The 17,983-nt window shown below is 37.3% G+C and overlaps 1 long non-coding RNA gene across 3 annotated transcripts in view; it reads right to left on the reverse strand.

Annotated features, from left to right (window-relative positions):
- Nucleotides 1–15,621, reverse strand: part of LOC135322260 (uncharacterized) — a 40,790-nt gene extending 25,169 nt beyond the window's left edge. For 2 of the 3 annotated variants that reach the window (XR_010382632.1, XR_010382630.1), the window contains exon 1: nucleotides 2,085–2,221. This is a non-coding gene — a long non-coding RNA (uncharacterized LOC135322260). Of the gene's footprint in view, nucleotides 1–2,084; nucleotides 2,222–15,431 lie in introns of those variants that run through there. The other variant, XR_010382631.1, reaches the window with a different exon arrangement.
- Between the last annotated feature and the right edge of the window lie 2,362 nt (nucleotides 15,622–17,983).

Here is a 17,983-nt window from a genome sequence, read left to right on the forward strand (position 1 = left end):
CTTTGACAAGCACTTAGCTGTGAAGGGCCAGTATCCTGTCCTTTCTTATTCTGAGTCCCCTCAGAGTGCACTATTGTGGGTGCTGCAGAGGCTGGGCTGCTGCCTTGTCTGCACCCTGAACTCACTGTGGGGGGTGGCGGCAGCAGCTGATGAGTGATGGCTTCAGCAATCTTTGTACAAAAAATACTACAAGCCGTATCAGTAAACATAGTGGCTATCAGGAATAGGGAGTGCTTCTGTGAGGGGAAAAAAAGCAGGAGAATTTTCCGCAAGAAAGCACAGGAACAGATACGGGTAAAATTTATAGTTGAGGTTCTTGTCTGTGGCAGCTAGGTATACTCATTACTGTAACAGAGATAAAGTTAATCTTTTATTCCAAGGAGCCTTTTTTTTTTCTTTCTCTTTCCCTTGGAAAAGTTTGCAAAGGCTCTTTTGCCAAAGGCTTTTTTGCCAAAGGCTATTCTCTGGTCCTTTTCAAAATGGCTGAACTCTTGTCTTCCTGTCTGACTATGGACAATGGTAGAAACCAAGGAATCCACTTTATTTTACATGAAGTTCAGACACTGGCATTTCCATGTGCCCTACAACCTTGCTGCTGCCGAGTAAATTGAAAGGCTCCAGTGTTTGGCACTAACTGTGGGGACCAGTGGTGGAAAGGCAGTTTGGTACTGCAAGTCAGAACGAAAACCACAGGCAGTGGTTGTATTTTCTCACAATGCTGTTACTGGTTGCGTTTGGTGTATGGGTCATGACCTCCCTGTACTGTGCTGCTTAAAGATCTCAAATCTCCTCCCTAGCCTGAGGGCTGGGGATCAGCTCCCTCCCAGACTGTGTGACAGTGGTGGCCTCACTGCAAAATGAGTCTTGATGGCTGTGTCTGCACACTTGCTTGCTCACTGCCCCAGTTAGTGATTGTTTTAATCCTTAGGTCAGAATGGGTCCACTTGCTAGTTCCTTAAAGGGAAATATCTGCCCTTGTGGCAGTTGTTAACCTGAGGGGTAGTGAAGATGTGCCCCAGCTGCTGGTTTCCCTGGTAACTGATGAGCCAACTGGATGTCAATTACCCTTATAAATATACAGTCCAAGTAGTGAAGATTGCTGTCATGTCCTGCCCTCTGCTGTCCATGGGGTGTCGCTCCAGGACCTTTTGCTTATGATCCCCTGTCCAATAAGCCATTGATATCTCTGCCGCTGTCTTTGGGCTCTTTCCTTGGTTCCCAGGCTGAGTAACTAGAAGGCTTGCAAGGCTGTGGGGTGCAGCCCAACACGAGCCTTCCCATGTTTAAAGAGACATGAATTAGATTCAACCCTGTGAAGTGGCAAAGTTTTCAAGGCACATGTGGGATGGGAGACAGCACTGTGGCTGTCTTAGAAGATAAAATCTGTCACAGAGTCTCTCTCCATTTCTCTTCCTCTGCAGTGATTTCTGTCACACTCACATTTTAGGATGTTTCTGCTCTGAGAAGACAAGCTTATCAGTCTGTTTTTATCTTCCAGAAAGTATTCAAAATCAGTTTTGATGATGTTCTCATTTCAAGGGATTTGGGTACAAGATGTGTTCACATTGCTGAATTTAATATACAAAATACTTCCACTATAGCTGTGACAATGTTACAGATCTAAATCTCCCATCCTCATTTTTAAAATACTAGCTGAAGGAAATAGAGTTTTCTTTTCTAAAACCTTTCATATACTCTTAAAACAGTTAAAAACATAGGTGCCACCTTCCTCACCTCAAAAGAAAATTAGCATCAAATTCTTTCTGACCACTACAGTGCAGATAGGGCTGGAAGACTGAGCTTTATCTCTCTGGCTACTCTCACATGCCTTCTTTCCTGGACTTGTAATGAAGCCCAGCAGGTACAGACCCCTAGGAATAGATCTACGGTCAAACAAATTCAAGTTTCTTAAGTTTGGTAGTGAGGGAGAGCACTCACCATGAAGAGCCATGAGGAGGCTCAGTAGGAAGGAGTGGGAAGGAGGTTTGTAGAGGGTTTGAGCTTGGACTACATGATTCTCAGAAGGGGAGAGGGCGTCAGCTCTGGACTATAATATTTGCACTCTTGCAAGCTAGTGTTTGTACCTGAGGTTCTAGGAACACAGCACAGCTGGGGTAGTCCTTGTCGCTTTCTTACAGATCACTCTGAAACAAGAGTTATGTTACTGACCACATTTCTTTAGAAAGATTGTTCTAGGTCTGTTAGGAACATCATGTCATGTTTACCAATGCAACAGGACTAAACAGGATTCTGTTCCTGTTTCCTTGGAAAATGAAATGCCAGGATAAAAGTGGAATAAACTATATGAAAACCCAGTAGAGGAAGCTTTGCATTTGGGTTGTACAGTTGCTGCTCTGTTGTATGAAAGTGACCACATGGCTCAGATCCTTCAAGAAGAGGATGATCAGATATATCAGACATTAGTCTATGATGTGAGAAAACAGTGCTTCTCACCACTATATCCTTGGTATTAATAAAAGCAGTTTTTGAAGGTCAACTGCCCAACTTGGGTAAGAAAATAGAATTGTTGGGACTGTGGTAAGGATCTGGGATGTAAAGTCAATCATGGGGGATGGACAAAGGCTGCTATTAGAGTTAAACTGGAGTATTGTTGAGATTTTTCTGTGACCCTCATCTTCTGAAAGCCAGCAGTGGGATGATGAGACAGTAAAGGATAGTAGAAGAAAGTGAATCACTTTCTGTGCAGGGATGGAGTGTAGAAGCAGCAGGCTGAGCATTTTTCTTGTGTCTGATACCACTATCTGCAGTCACCTCCCAAAGAGCATCCTGTCCGTGTCTATGGTTAAGTATTCATACTGCACATCTTTCCAAAGAGAGTAGTTGTGGTCCAGGAACAAAAGTGAATTGATAATTACCCCAGGGAAGTGAGATAATGGACCAAGAGAATAATCAGTTTTATTTTTTTATTTTTGTTTTTAATAAAGCATACGGCTGGTGACTTGTTTGTAGTTTAAGACTGGTTAGTAGCAGTAATGAGATGGCTCCAATTCTGTCATTCTTCTGAACAAAGCCCCCTTCCTGCTCCTGCCTCTGCACAAGACCAAGGCTTCAGCAGACTTGGGTCATCCTCAAAGCTGCAATCCTGATTGCTACCTAGATCTTGATAGGGCTTCTCACCAATCTTCTCTGCCCCAACCAAGACTCCGCACAGGCAGGATGTCTACTGGGAACTTTGACCAGCTGTAAGTGCCCAGCACATTATGCAAAAACCCGTCTCCGGACATTGAGTTTGGGGTTTAAGTCCAGAGGAATCTCCTTGAGCTTGGCCTGCACATAGAACTATTCCCAAATGATAGCCAGGAGCATGCTGCACATGGCTGAATTGGCTACCAGGTAAGGGGTGAGAGTGAATGGGAAGTGTAGATACCAAAATCTGATATGTACATGAAGTGGACAGTTGTAAATGGAATCCATAACTGACTCCCCTCACAGGATGAAGCAGGAAACCAGGGCAGGGGTTAGCTTGTTAATGGAGAGTCAGCCTGCAAGGTTAGAAAACCCTCTTTCCCCAGTCTTTGAGCTTAAGCAATGCCTTCAAGTGTATCTGTATACATATGATACATCAAAGGTTTTATGAAATGTTTTTCTCATCTGGAGAAGGATAAATAAAAAATTTAATAAAAACTGAACACTCTGCCTAGTATGAAGAAATGAGTGTTACTTATTAGGATTGTACATTGATTGTATTTTGGTTCATGACTTACACCATGAGTTAGAAAGTTTTTGTGGATCACTAATTCCTGGCTGGAAGAATGTTTTGACTTCTAAGTGATAAACTATACTTCTAACTAAGAATATAAAGTTGAGTCAGTAGAAATTAGACGTGTAGTCCACTCACACACACAGACCCTGCTGACTGGCTCTTGGGTAAATGAAGCAAAGGATAAAACTGCTACCTGTAATAGTAACAGCCTTCTGGATGATGGACCACTAAGGAGCCAGGAGAAGGGGCCATATAACCAATGAAACATCTGAGCTCAGGTACCAGACCTTAACTGCTGTCATCAGCTTTATATTAATCTTGCTCTAATATTGCATGGAATACAACCTTGTTCCTTCAGTTCTATCTAGAAAAGAAATATGGTCATAAGTGAACTCTTCATAGCCTTCAGGAGGACAACGAAGAGGTCACCTGATTTCAGTCATAGCCATCCTGAGGGGAAAGAATGCTCCATATATGAAACGATTTTGCTAAGAGGCCGTGTTTTGGAGATTGAGGAAATGAGTAGTTACACCACTCTTACTGTTCCCATAGCCAAGAAACAGGCTTTCCTTGAGTCCATGGATGGCACTAGAAAGAATTTGGTCTGCTGGTGCAGAAACCACTGTATCACACCTGTGTGCTTCTGTATATGTGTTGCTGGCTGGACAGGATGAAAGTAGAGCAGTGATCTGATCCTAGCATCTGCACGAGCAAGCCAATATAAAAAGCTCTTAAAGGGTTGTAAGTTTGTCTGGTTTTTTTATACCTGGAAATTGGTACATTACATTCGTGATGACATTGCAGTGATTTACTCTGTCTTATTCTGTAAACTGAAGGTCTGCTAAAAAAAACCCAAAAAGTTACGGGTAACCCATTCAAAAAAACCATGTAGTAGTGGGTGTGAATGCTGAGAATCCAGATGAAATGTGGCAAGTTTCTTATAAAACTCAAATTATGTGAACTTATTAGTAAAAGTTAAAGCAATTTAAATCTTTTTGTTATATCAATAAATATATTCTCTATGGCCAAGATGACGAAGTATAAGAGATCCTGCGCTTACTTCTTTCATGAGCACACCAGAATTGCAACTATTTGCAGAAAAACCATTGATGAAAAAGACTTGAACCCACTAGCAAAGATCTTCTACAACTGAAGACAGAAGGAAACACAGTGAGACAGGTAGGAAGGGTGGATTCAGATATACTCAATTTCCCTACCCAAAGGTGGGCGACCCACAAATTGGAGACTAATATTGCAGACGTTCTCCCACAGGAGTCAGTTCTGAGCCCACTCAGGTTACCCAGCCTGGGGGTCCTGCATGGCTAACTGGAGCCCCCAGAGCATTTGGCTTTGGAGGACAAAGGGGCTTAATTTCAGGAGTACCAAAGGACTGGGGGAAGTAGAGTTCACTCTTTAAAGGGCACATAAAATCACATGCAGCAGGACCCAGGGAAAAAGCAGTAATTTGATGGGAGCCTGGTAAGACCTACCTGCTGGTCTTGGAGAGTCTTACAGAGAGGTTGGGTGTGGAGGTGACTGCAGTTAACCCTAGGGACATAGACAGTGGTGGCAGCCATACTTGGGAGCTCCTTTTACTATGTGGGCATTGCTGCAAGCAGGTGTCATTCTGGGATCCTCCCTCTAGCTTATTAGCACCAAGACCTGGGTCCGCCCAACAGCCTATAGAGGCCAGTGCTGGGACACTTCAGACCAAGCAACTGGGTGGGGACATAGCCCCAGCTATCAGCAGACAGGCTGCTTAAGGACTTGCTGACCCTCCAGCCACCTTTAGACACACTTCTAGACTAGCCTCACCCACCAGGGGCAGATATTAGACTCAAGAAAACCATAATCACAAAGCCTGGGGACCCAGGCTGCATCCAGCAGGCCAGAACCTCCTTTAGGACAAGCTGGACCCTGACCTTGCCCACTAACAGGCCAACACCTGGTTTGGGATACCATGGACCCAGTACCCAACTGTGTCAGGAAATGCCCTGCCTCCCCCCACAGCAACCTGACACCAGCTCTGGGGTCTCTGGGCCCTGCTGAAAACTTCCTTACCTGGGAAACAGTCACCCAAGTCCAGGAAGCACAGAGTCCCATAAAGATTAACCCAAAGAGGAACACACCATGCCACATCATAATTAAAATGACAAAAATTAAAGGTAAGGAGAATATTAAAAGCACCAAGGGGAAAGTAACAAGAAAACTCCCATAAGGTTATCAGCTGATTTTATAGCAGAAATTCTGCAGACTAGAAGGGAGTGGCAAGACATATATAAAGTGATGAACGATAAAAACCTACAACCAGGAACACTCTACCCAATAACACTTTCATTCAGATCTGCTGGAGAGATCAGAAAGCTTTATAGACAAGCAAAAACTAAGAGTTAAGCACCACCAAACCAGCTTTACAACAAATGATTAAGGAACCACTCTAGGCAAAAGAGGAAGCGCCACAAGAAAATTATGAAATGGGAAAGCTCACCAGTAAAGGTACCAGTAAATATAGAGTAAAGGTAGGAAAGCACTCACACATAAGCTAGGAGGAAGGTTCAACAACAAAAGTAGTAAAATCATCTATATCCACAATAAGCAGTTAAGGGATACATAAAAAATTAGATATAAAATGTATCAAAAATAGTAAACCTGAGGGGAGAAGAATATGGATGCAGGGTTTTAAAAATGCATTTGAAATTAAGAGACCAGCAACTTAAAACAATCATGTGTCTATGTAGACTGCTGTATAAAAACCTCATGGTAACCAGAAACCAAAAAATCTGTGACAGACAAAAGAAAAGGGAGCCCGGAAGGGTGGGAGGGCGGGCGTAGCTCAACTGGTAGAGTGCATGCTCCAGCATGCAGGAGGTCCTGGGTTCCATCCCCAGTGCCTCCTCTAGAAGTAAACTAGAGACAGAGGGTTGGGTAACAAAAGAAAAGGGAGCCCGGTAGGGTGGGAGGGCGGGCGTAGCTCAACTGGTAGAGTGCATGCTCCAGCATGCAGGAGGTCCTGGGTTCCATCCCCAGTGCCTCCTCTAGAAGTAAACTAGAGACAGAGGGTTGGGTAACAAAAGAAAAGGGAGCCCGGAAGGGTGGGAGGGCGGGCGTAGCTCAACTGGTAGAGTGCATGCTCCAGCATGCAGGAGGTCCTGGGTTCCATCCCCAGTGCCGCCTCTAGAAATAAAATAAACCTAATTACCTCCCTCTCCAGCCCTCCACCCCTAAAAGAAAAGGGAATCTAAATGTAACAAAGATGGTCATCAAGTCACAAGAGAACAAAAGGGAAAAAACTACAATAACCCCCAAAACAATTAACAAAATGGCAGTAAGACCATACATGTCTATAATTACCTTAGATGTAAATGGACTAAATACTCCAAGACACAGAGTGGCTGAATGGATACAAAAACAAAACCCATACATATATGGTGCCTACAAGAGAGTCCCTTCGGATCTAAAGACACAGACAGACTGAAAGTGAGAGGATGAAAAAAATACTCCATGGAAATGGAAAGAAAGCTGGAGCAACAATACTTATTAGATAGAGTAGACTTTTATCACAAAAGACAAGAAAGGTCATTATATAATGATCAATAAGAAAATTTAACAAATGTAAATGTGACCCAATATAGGAGCATCTAAATATATAAAGGGCAATATTAATGTACATAAAAGGAGAAACTGACAGTAACAATAGTAGTAGGGGACATTAACACCTCACTTACATCAGTGGACAGATCAGACAGAAAAGAAGTAAGTAAAGACTGGCCTTAAATGACACATTAGACCAGATGGAGAGAGAAGGCATTCCATCCAAAGGGAGAATACACATTCTTTTCAAGGGCACTCAACAGGATAGATTACATTCTGTACCACAAAACAAGCCTGTGTTAACTTAAGAAAATTGAAATCACACCAAGCATCTTTTCTGACCACAATGCTGAGACTAGAAATCAACTAGAAAAATCTGCAAAACCCACAAATATGTAGAGGCTAAACAACCAATGGATCATGAAGAAATCACGTAGGAAATAAAAAATATCTACAGGCAAATGAAAGTGAAAACACAATGATCCAAAACCTATGCAATGCAGAAAAAACAGTTCTAAGGGCAAGTTTATAGCGATACAAGTTTACCTCAGGAAAGAAGAGAAATCTCACGTAAACAACCTAATCTTACACCTAAAGGAACTAGGGAAAGAACAAACAAAACCCGAAGTTAGTAGAAAAGAAATCCTAAAGATCAGAGCAGAAATAAATGAAATAGACTAAAACAACAATAGAAAAGATCAAAGACTAAAAGCTGGTTCTTTGAAAAGATAAAATTGATAAACCTTTAGCCAAACTCATCAAGAAAAAAAGGGAGAGGGCCCAGATACATGAAATCATAACTGAAAAAGAAGTTACAACTGACACCACAGAAATACAAAGGATCATAAAGACTTCTAAGAACAACTACATGCCAATAAAATGGACAACCTGGAAGAAATGCACAAATTCTTAGAGAGGTACAAGCTCCCCAAGACTGAACCAGATAAAGTAGAAAATATGAACAGGCCAACTACCAGTAATGAAATTGAATCAGTAATTTAAACACTCCCAACAAACAGTCCAGGACCAGATGGCTTCAGGTAAATTCTACCAGACATTTAGAGAAGAGTTAACACTTATTCTTCTGAAACTATTCCAAAAATTGCAGAGGAAGGAACACTTCCAAGCCCATTTTACAAGGCCACCATCACCCTGATACCAAAACCAGACAAAGACCTCCCCCAAAACACACACACTACAGGCTGATATCACTGATTAACATAGTTGCAAAAGTCCTCAGAAAAAATTAGCAAACCGAATCCAACAATACAGTAAAAGGATCATACACCATGATTAAGTGAGATTTATCCCAGGGATAGAAGGATTTTTGAATATCCACAAATCAATCTAATATACCACATTGACAAACAGAAGAATAAAAACCAAAAATCATTGCAACAGATGCAGAAAAAGCTAACAAAATTCAGCATCCATTTATGATAACTCTCCACAGGCACAGAGGGAACATAAGATAATAAAGGCCATATAGGAGAGACCCACAGCTAACAACATACACAACAGTGAAAAGACAGGAACAAGACTAGGATGTCCACTGTTGCTACTTTTATTCAACATAGTTTTGGAAGTCCTAGGCACAGCAATCAGAGAAGATCAAGAAATAAAAAGAATTAAATTGGAAAGGAAGTAAGTTAAACTGTCAGTATTTGCAGATGACATGATCTATACACAGAAAATCCTAAAGACACCACTAAAGAAAACTACTAGATCTCATCAGTGAATTAGTAAAGTTACAGGATACAAAATTAATATACAGAAATCAGTTGCATTTCTATAGACTAATAATGAACTATCAGAAATTAAATAAACTCCCACTTACCACTGTATTAAAGTAAAATACTTCAGAATAAACCTACCTATGGAAGCAAAATATATGTACTTGAGAACTATATGACTCTGATGAAAGAAACTGAAGATGACATAAACAGAGGGAAAGATAAACCATGTTCTTGGACTGGAAGAATTAATGTTGTTAGCATAACCCAAGGCAATCTACAGATTCAATGCAATCCGTATCAAAATACCAATGGCATTTTTCACAGAACTAGAACAAATAATTTTAAAATTTGTGTGGCAATCCAAAAGACCCCAAATAACCAAAACAATATTGAGAAAGAACAGAGCTGAAGGTATCATTTCCCTGGCTTCATACTATATCATAAAGCTGCAGTAATCAAAACATGGTACTGGCACAAAAACAGACACTTAGATCAATAGAAAAGAATAGAGAGCCCAGAATAAGCCCACACACTTATGGTCAATTAACCCACAACAAAGGAGGCGAGAATACACAATGGAGGAAAGACAGTCTGTTCAATAAGTGGTGCTGGGGAAACTGGACAGCTACATGTAAAACAATGAAATTAGAACATTCTCTAATACCATATACAAAAATAAATTCAACGTGGATTAAAGGCCTAAATGTAAGATATGGGATGCCATAAAATTCCTAGAGGAAAACATTGGCAGAACACTATTTGACATAAACTAGCAATATTTGTTTTGGATCCATCTCCTAAAATGAAATAAAAGCAAAAATAAACAAATGGGACCTAATTAAACTTAAAAGCTTTTGCACAGCAAAGAAAAGCATCAACAAAATGCAAAGACAACCTACTTATTAGGAGAAAATCTTTGCAAATGATATGACTGATGAGGGGTTAATACCCAACACATACAAACACCTCATACAACACAACCTCAAAAAAAAAAAAAAATGGGGAAAAGAACTGAAAAGACAATTTTCCAAAGAGAAAATGTGGATGGCCAGCAGGCACATGAAACAGATGCTCAGTATCACTAGTCATCAGGGAAATGCAAATCAAAACCAAAACAAGGTATCCCCTCACATCTATCAGATTATCATAAAAAAGACAACACAACAAATATTCGTGAGGGAGTGGAGAAAAGAGAACCCTCGTACGCTATTGGTGGGAGTGTAAACTGGTGCAGCCACTGTGGAAAACAATATGGAAGTTTCTCAAAAACTAAAAATAGAACTGCCACATGACCCAGCAACTACATTTCTGGGTATAAATCCAAAAAACCCCCAAAACACCAATCTGAAAAATACATGCACCCCAAATGTTCATAGCAGCATTACAATAGCAGCATTATAATTGCCAAAACATGGAAGCAACCTTAGTGTCCATCAACGTATGAATGGATAAAGATGTGGTATCTGTATAAAATGGAGTACTACTCAGCCATAAAAAAGGAAGTTTTGCCATTTGCAGCAACATGGAAAAACTTGCTAAGTGAAATGTCAGACAGAGAAAGATAATTACTTTATGATATCATTATATGTGGAATCTAAAAAATACAACAAACTAGTGAATATAACACAAAGAAGCAGAGTCACAGATATAAAGAGCTAGTGGTTACAGTGGGGAAAGGGGAGGGAGGAGGGGCATTATAGGGGTAGAGGATTGGGGGGTATAAACTATTATCTATAAAACAACCTATAAGAATACATCATACAAGGGAATATAGCTGATATTTTATAGTAACTATAAATGGAGTAAAACCTTTAAAAATTTTGAATCACTATACTGTATGCCTTATATAATACTGCACATCAACTATACTTCAATTTAAAAACTCTTTTAAATAAAACCTCAGAAAGAAATATATTCTCTGAGTATCTGACCCACTCTATACACCAAGAGTTACCATAGGTTTTTTTGTATTCAATTATGTAATTAAGTACGAGTTGAAGACTAAACTTTCTCACACACACTATGAAAATTTCTGCTAGTTTTTGTCATTACTGTTTCGTTTAAAAGCATACATTTTCTGTAACCTATCTAAATAAGGATTTTAAATTTCAAACAGTAGATGGCAAAATGACATTAACATCTAGAAAGTGGTTGCTCAGAGACTGTTACCAAGAAAATAGAGGAGCTACCTATTATTACTGCATTTGGTTAAGCACCACACCTCAACAGTTCTGCAGTGTGTGCAATCATCTTTAGTGAGTATCTAAGTCTTTTTTTTCAACGATCACTCAGGCATTCAAATACATCCTCCTTAACAGTGGATACTAGCCATTCAAATATATGCTTAACAGTGGATACTAGAGACACAGATAAAGTATGAAAATCAGGGAAAGAATTCCAGAAAATTCATTTTGTGGAAGTAAATTTATGGAAGGTCTGATGAGGTCATATTAGGAAGCAAATAATAATAGTGTCATGCTGATATTAACAATTTTGGGCTTACTTTTTTTTTTTTTTTTTTTTTTTTTTTACTAATTCCAGTAATACATTTAACATCCAAATGGTATGAAATCTGGAAGATAATCTTTCACTACTCTTGCCAAATTACTTTCTAAACTATACCAATTGATAATGCAGTCAGCAAGGTATGAGAGTGCTTTCTAATCTAACCCAACAGTTGGAAACAGACAAAAAAAACTTTCTCAGTATCTGACATGAGAAAAATTAGGTTGCCACTTCAGTAAATTTTGATAAACACTTGTGATAAACTGATGAACTATCAGAAAGAAATTAAATAGGAATCACTGATTTTTTTAAGACTTCCAACTAATGAAGAATAGAGATACTTCATGAACTAGATCAAGAATATCCCTCTACAGAGGAATTCTAAAACTAGAATTATCCCTATTAAAATTATCTACAAACTAAATAAACCAGATTATCTCCTGCCACCCCCCAAAAAAAAACCTAAAAAAAAAAAAACAAAACTTACCTACAAGACACAATGCCTCATGTTACACTATAATTTGCTGGAAGTATTAACCAATGCTTTATGTTATTAAACAAGGTTTTTATAATATGCAGAGAGGAAAAAGGAATGCAAATTGGAAACGAAGAAGTAAAAATGTCACTGCAGACGACATGATAACTGTACATAGAAAACCCTAATGAAGCGACCAGAAAACTACTAGAGCTCATCAATGAATCTGGTAAAGTTGCAGGATATAAAATTAATATACAGAAATCAGTTGCATTTCTATACACTAATAACGAAATAGAAAAAGAAATTAAGGAAACAATACCATTTACCATTGCACCAAAAAGAATAAAATGCCTAGGAATGAACTTACCCAAGGAGGCAAAAGACCTGTACTCTGAAAACTGTAAGACACTGATGAAAGAAGTTGAAGATGACATAAACAGATGGAAAGATATACCGTGCTCTTGGATTAGAAGAATCAATACTGTTAAAATGGCCATACTACCCAAGGCAATATACAGATTCAGTGCAATCCCTATCAAATTACCAATGACATTTTTCACAGAGGTGGAACAAAAAATGTTAAAATTTGTATGGAAACACAAGACTCCAAATAGCCAAAACAATCTTGAAAAAGAACAGCTGGGGGAATCACACTCTCTCACTTCAGACTGTACTACAAAGCTACAGTAATTAAAACAGCATGGTACCGGCACAAAAACAGGCACATAGATCAATGGAACAGGATAAAAATCCAGAAATAAGCCCACAAACTTATGGTCAATTAATCTATGACAAAGGATGCAAGAATATACAATGGAGAAAAGACAGTCTCTTCAATAAGTGGTGCTGGGAAAACTGGGCAACTATCTGTAAAAGACTGAAATTAGAACATTCTTTAACACCATATACAAAAATAAACTCAAACTGGATTAAAGACCTAAATGTAAGACCAGACACTATAAAACTCCTAGAGGAAAACATAGGCAGAACACTTTGACATAAATTACAGCAATATACTTTTTGAACCAGCTCCTACAGTAATGGAAATAAAAGCAAAAATAAACAAATGGGATCTGATTAAACTTAAAAGCTTTTGCACAGCTAAGGATACCATCAACAAAACAAAAAGACAACCTACAGAATGGAAGAAAATATTTGCAAATGATGCAAATGACAAAGCACTAATTTCCAGAATATGCAAACAGCTCATACACCTTAATATCAAAAAAACAAGAAACTCAATGAAAAAATTGGCAGAAGACCTAAATAGATATCTTTCCAAAGAAGACATACAGATGGCCACAAGTACATGAAAAGATGCTCAACATCACTAATTGTTAGAGAAAGGCAAATCAAAACTACACTGAGATATCACCTCACACCAGTCAGAATGGCCATCATTAAAAAGTCTCCAAATGATAAATGCTGGAGAGGGTGTGGAGAAAAAGGAACCCTCTTATACTGTTGGTGGGAATGTAAATTGGTGCAACCACTGTGGAAGAAAGTATGGAGGTTCCTTAAAAAACTAAAAATATTCAGCTAATGCTGTTGGGGTAACTGAACAGCTGCATGTAAATCAATGAAGTTAGAACATTCCCTCACACCATACACAAAAATAAACTCAAAATGGCTTAAAGACTTAAATGTAAGATGAGACACAATAAATCTCCTAGAAGAAAAATCTTAGCAATGTTCTCCTAGGGCAGTCTACCCAGGCAATAGAAATAAAAGCAAAAATAAACAAATAGGACCTAATTAAACTTAAAAACTTTTGCATAGCAAAGGAAACCATAAGCAAAACAAAATGGCAACCTACAGAACGGGAGAAAATATTTGCAAAAGATGAGACTGCCAAGGGCTTAATTTCCAGAAAATATATATATATACCTCATACAACTTAATAATAAAAAAACAAATTACCCAATCCAAAAATGGACAGAAGACCTAAACAAGCAATTCTCCAATGAAGGCATACAAATGGCCAACAGGCACATGAAAAAATGCTCAATATTGCTAATTATCAGAGAAATGCAAATCAGAACTACAATGAGCTATCACCTCACACCAGTCAGAATAGCCATCATCCAAAAGTCCACAAACAATAAATGCTGGAGAGGCTGTGGAGAAAAGGGAACCCTCCTGCACTGCTGGTGAGAATGTAGTTTGGTGCAACCATTATGGAAAACGGTATGGAGATACCTCAAAAGACTAAAAATAGACTTATTATATGATCCAGCAATCCCATTCCCTGGGCATATATCCAGAACCTTAAAACAAAAAGATACATGCACCCCAATGTTCATAGCAGCACTATTTACAATAGCCAAGACATGGAAATGACCTAAAGGTCCACTGACAGATGACTGGATAAAGAAGCTGTGGTATATTTATAAAATGGAATTCTACTCAGCCATTAAAAAAAGCCATTTGCAGCAACATGGATGTCCCTGGAGAATGTGATTTTAAGTGAAGTTAGCCAGAAAAAGAAAGAAAAATACCATATGATATCACTTATATGTGGAATCTAAAAAATAAGACAAACTTACAAAACAAAAACAGACTCACACTTACTCAGAACTCACAGAAACTTATGGTTACCATTGGGGAAAGGGGTGGGAAGGGTTAAATTGGGAGTTTGAGATTTGCAGATACTATTATATATAAAATAGATGAAGAAGTTCATCCTGTATAGCACAAGGAACTATATTCAATACCATATAGTAACCTATGGTGAAAAAGAATATGAAAACAAATATATGTATGCTCATGTATGACTGAAGCATTATGCTGTACACCAGAAATCAACACCTTGTAAACTATACTTATATATATATGTATATATACACACACACACACACACACATATACATATACATACACAGAAAGAAAAAACCAAACTAAATATAGACTTACTGTATGATCCAGCAATCCCACTCCTGGGCATATATCCAGAAAAGAGTATGTTCAAAAAGACACACTCACCTCAATGTTCACAACAGCACTATTTACAAAAGCCAAGACATGGAAACAACCCAAATATCCATTGACAGATGACTGTATAAAGAAGTTGTGGTATATAGGTGTGTATACATACATACATACACACACACACACACACAGTGGAATACTACTCAACCATAATAATAAAATAATGCCATGTGCAGCAACATGGATAGACCTGGAGATCGTCATTCTAAGTGAAGCTAGAAAGAGAAAGGAAAATGCCGTATCATATTGCTTGTATGTGGAATCTTTAAAAAAAAAAAAAAAAAAAAAAGGACACCAATGAATTTATCTACAAAACAGAAACAGACCCAGAGACATAGGAAACAAACTTATGATTACCAAGGAGTAAATAAAGGTGAGAAGGGATAAATTAGGAATTTGAAAACTGTACCTCTTGGTGGGTGTTGAAAACGTTAGCTATCTTGATTGTAGTGGTGGTTTCAAAATACATCAAATTGTACATCAAAAAAATCCTATTAATACCATCAAAACTTTTTAATTAAAAAAAAAAGGAATGATATTTATGAAAAAAGAAGAGAAAATAATCAATGAAAGTAGTAACAGAAAACCAACATGGTAAAATCATGTTTTTCCTCCTACTGCAACATAGTTTGGAATATAATGTGAAAACAAAAATCCAATTCAAAACAGCCATCTATATGCCAAAGACAACTTGAATAAAAGATCATTGAAACTGAAGAGAAAGACCCTAGCGTGCCCATATTATAAATAAAATATTATCACATGATTTAAAATACCATAAAAATTTAGTGAGAAAGTAGATTATTCAAAAAGTTGTGATAGAACAATTGGATAATAACTTGGAAACATACATTAAATTTTATAGCAGAAGTCTAGTAAAAAGCTGTATCCATAACAATAATGTAAAATACTAAGGTAATTATACCATCACATGATGGGAGAAAATTGTGCAAGAAAACATGGAAAAAATAACAAAGGAAAAATGAATTTCACTACATTACAAAAAAATACCTTGTATGTTAAGACATATACTCAAAGAAAAATAATGGGAAAATACTTGCTGTAAATAAAGATTAATATTCTTAATATAAAATGAATTTTTATAAATTTGTAAGAAAAATTAATCTTCATTTCAACCAGAAAAAAGAAAAGCTATCTGAACAAGAGACAAGCAGTAAATGCCACCTCAGCATGTTAAGAGTAAGCACTGACAAAGCAATAAAATAAAGGACAAGGACTGTAACATCAGAAATATGTTAAAAAAAAAAAAAAACCAGAAAATTATCACCAAAAGGTCAAAATGCAAAAAGATAAACACATTTGACTATTCAACTGAATGGGTGAAGGCTGTCAAAAGGTACAAACTTCCGGTTGTAAAGTCAGTCAGTCCTGGAGGCAGAACATACAGCCAGTGAGTATATCAATAATACTGTATTGTATATTTGAAATTTACTAAGAGTAGATCTTAAAAGTTCTCATTACAAGAAAAATGTGTAACTATATGTGGTAATGGATGATAACTAGACTTACTGTGGTGATCATTTCATAGTATAAGTATGTATCAAATCACTATGTACACCTGAAACTAACATATGAACGCTGTGTCAACTGTATCTGAATTTTAAAAAACTGAATACCCCTGCCCCCCATAAAAATGACATAAATTGACGAAAAGTCTTTGTAGCTAAGAGAACATTTAAAATGATAGACAGGAAATGATTCATATATGAAAAAATGTACATGCTCAATAAACAAAAAATTCAGTATTGCTAGTCAATTAAAGAAATATAAATCCAAACAGTAAGATAACTAGAATTGCCAAGACTTCCTTTGAAATAATCACTAAACACATTCTACTGGAAACACATATTCACACACGCTTGGCAATATTTTTCAAAAGCCTAAAAAAAACCTACACTATTTGACTCAGATTTTACTTAGAATTTATCACAGGGTAATAGTCAGAGATAGACAAAACTTTATGAAATATTATTAAATTTTGCTTAATTTAAAATAAAAAAAAGACTGGGGTAGGTATTTAAATATATACTCATAAGAAAATGGAAAAAATATGAAGGCACATTCCTAGATGAAATACTGTATAGACATTTAGTACTTTCAAATACAAGAACTTGTGAAAATCATTAAGATAAAACTAAAGTCAAAAATTATGATGCAATATGGTGCCAATTATATTAGGAAGCACTGTATCACTTACTAAATGCTTCTCCGTGTGTATCTTATGCTAATCACCTTATAATATTATCTCCTTATAATTCTGATATAGATAAAATCATTAACACTCACCAAAAATCCCTTAGACAAATGGGGAAATGAAGCTTAGAGAGGTTAACTTACCCCAAGGTCTTTCAGTTGTTGTGCTGGGTTGTAAGACACTGGTTTTACTTCTCAGTAACATTTTTCCGTAGTTTTGAAAGAAATTTTCTGTAGGAGTATATTTTGTCTTTATAATCAGAACAAGATAATTTTACTTACAAGCAGAAAATTTTTAACATGATTAAATGTGTTTCCTTTGCAGGTAAACTACAGAAATAACTACTCTTGGCAAGTGGGAAAAAAATTTAAGTATGGATTTGCCTGGTTCAAAAATGGAATGTTTTTCTTAATGCACATGCATTTGATAATTAGGAAAAAAAAGCACCTTACATATTATTTTTAAATACACTCACATTTTGGAAAATGTGGAGAAAGCCATAATGATGGCAGTGTATGCCTTTCAAAGTTCAATTTATTTCCTTTTATCATCCAGATTTTAGCTTACAGTCTGGCTTATTTGAAAAGTATTTGACAATATCTGTACATATGTGTATGCATAATACTTCTAGTATTAACAAAAGTCATCTCTGGCATGTGGAATCATTGATAATTTACACTTTTTGTTCATTTTTGTTTTCCTGTACTTACTATAATAGACAAGAATTATTTTTAGATCAGAAAAGC

Source organism: Camelus dromedarius, chromosome 10 (genome assembly GCF_036321535.1).
Source record: "Camelus dromedarius isolate mCamDro1 chromosome 10, mCamDro1.pat, whole genome shotgun sequence".
NCBI classification, from domain to species: domain Eukaryota; kingdom Metazoa; phylum Chordata; class Mammalia; order Artiodactyla; family Camelidae; genus Camelus; species Camelus dromedarius.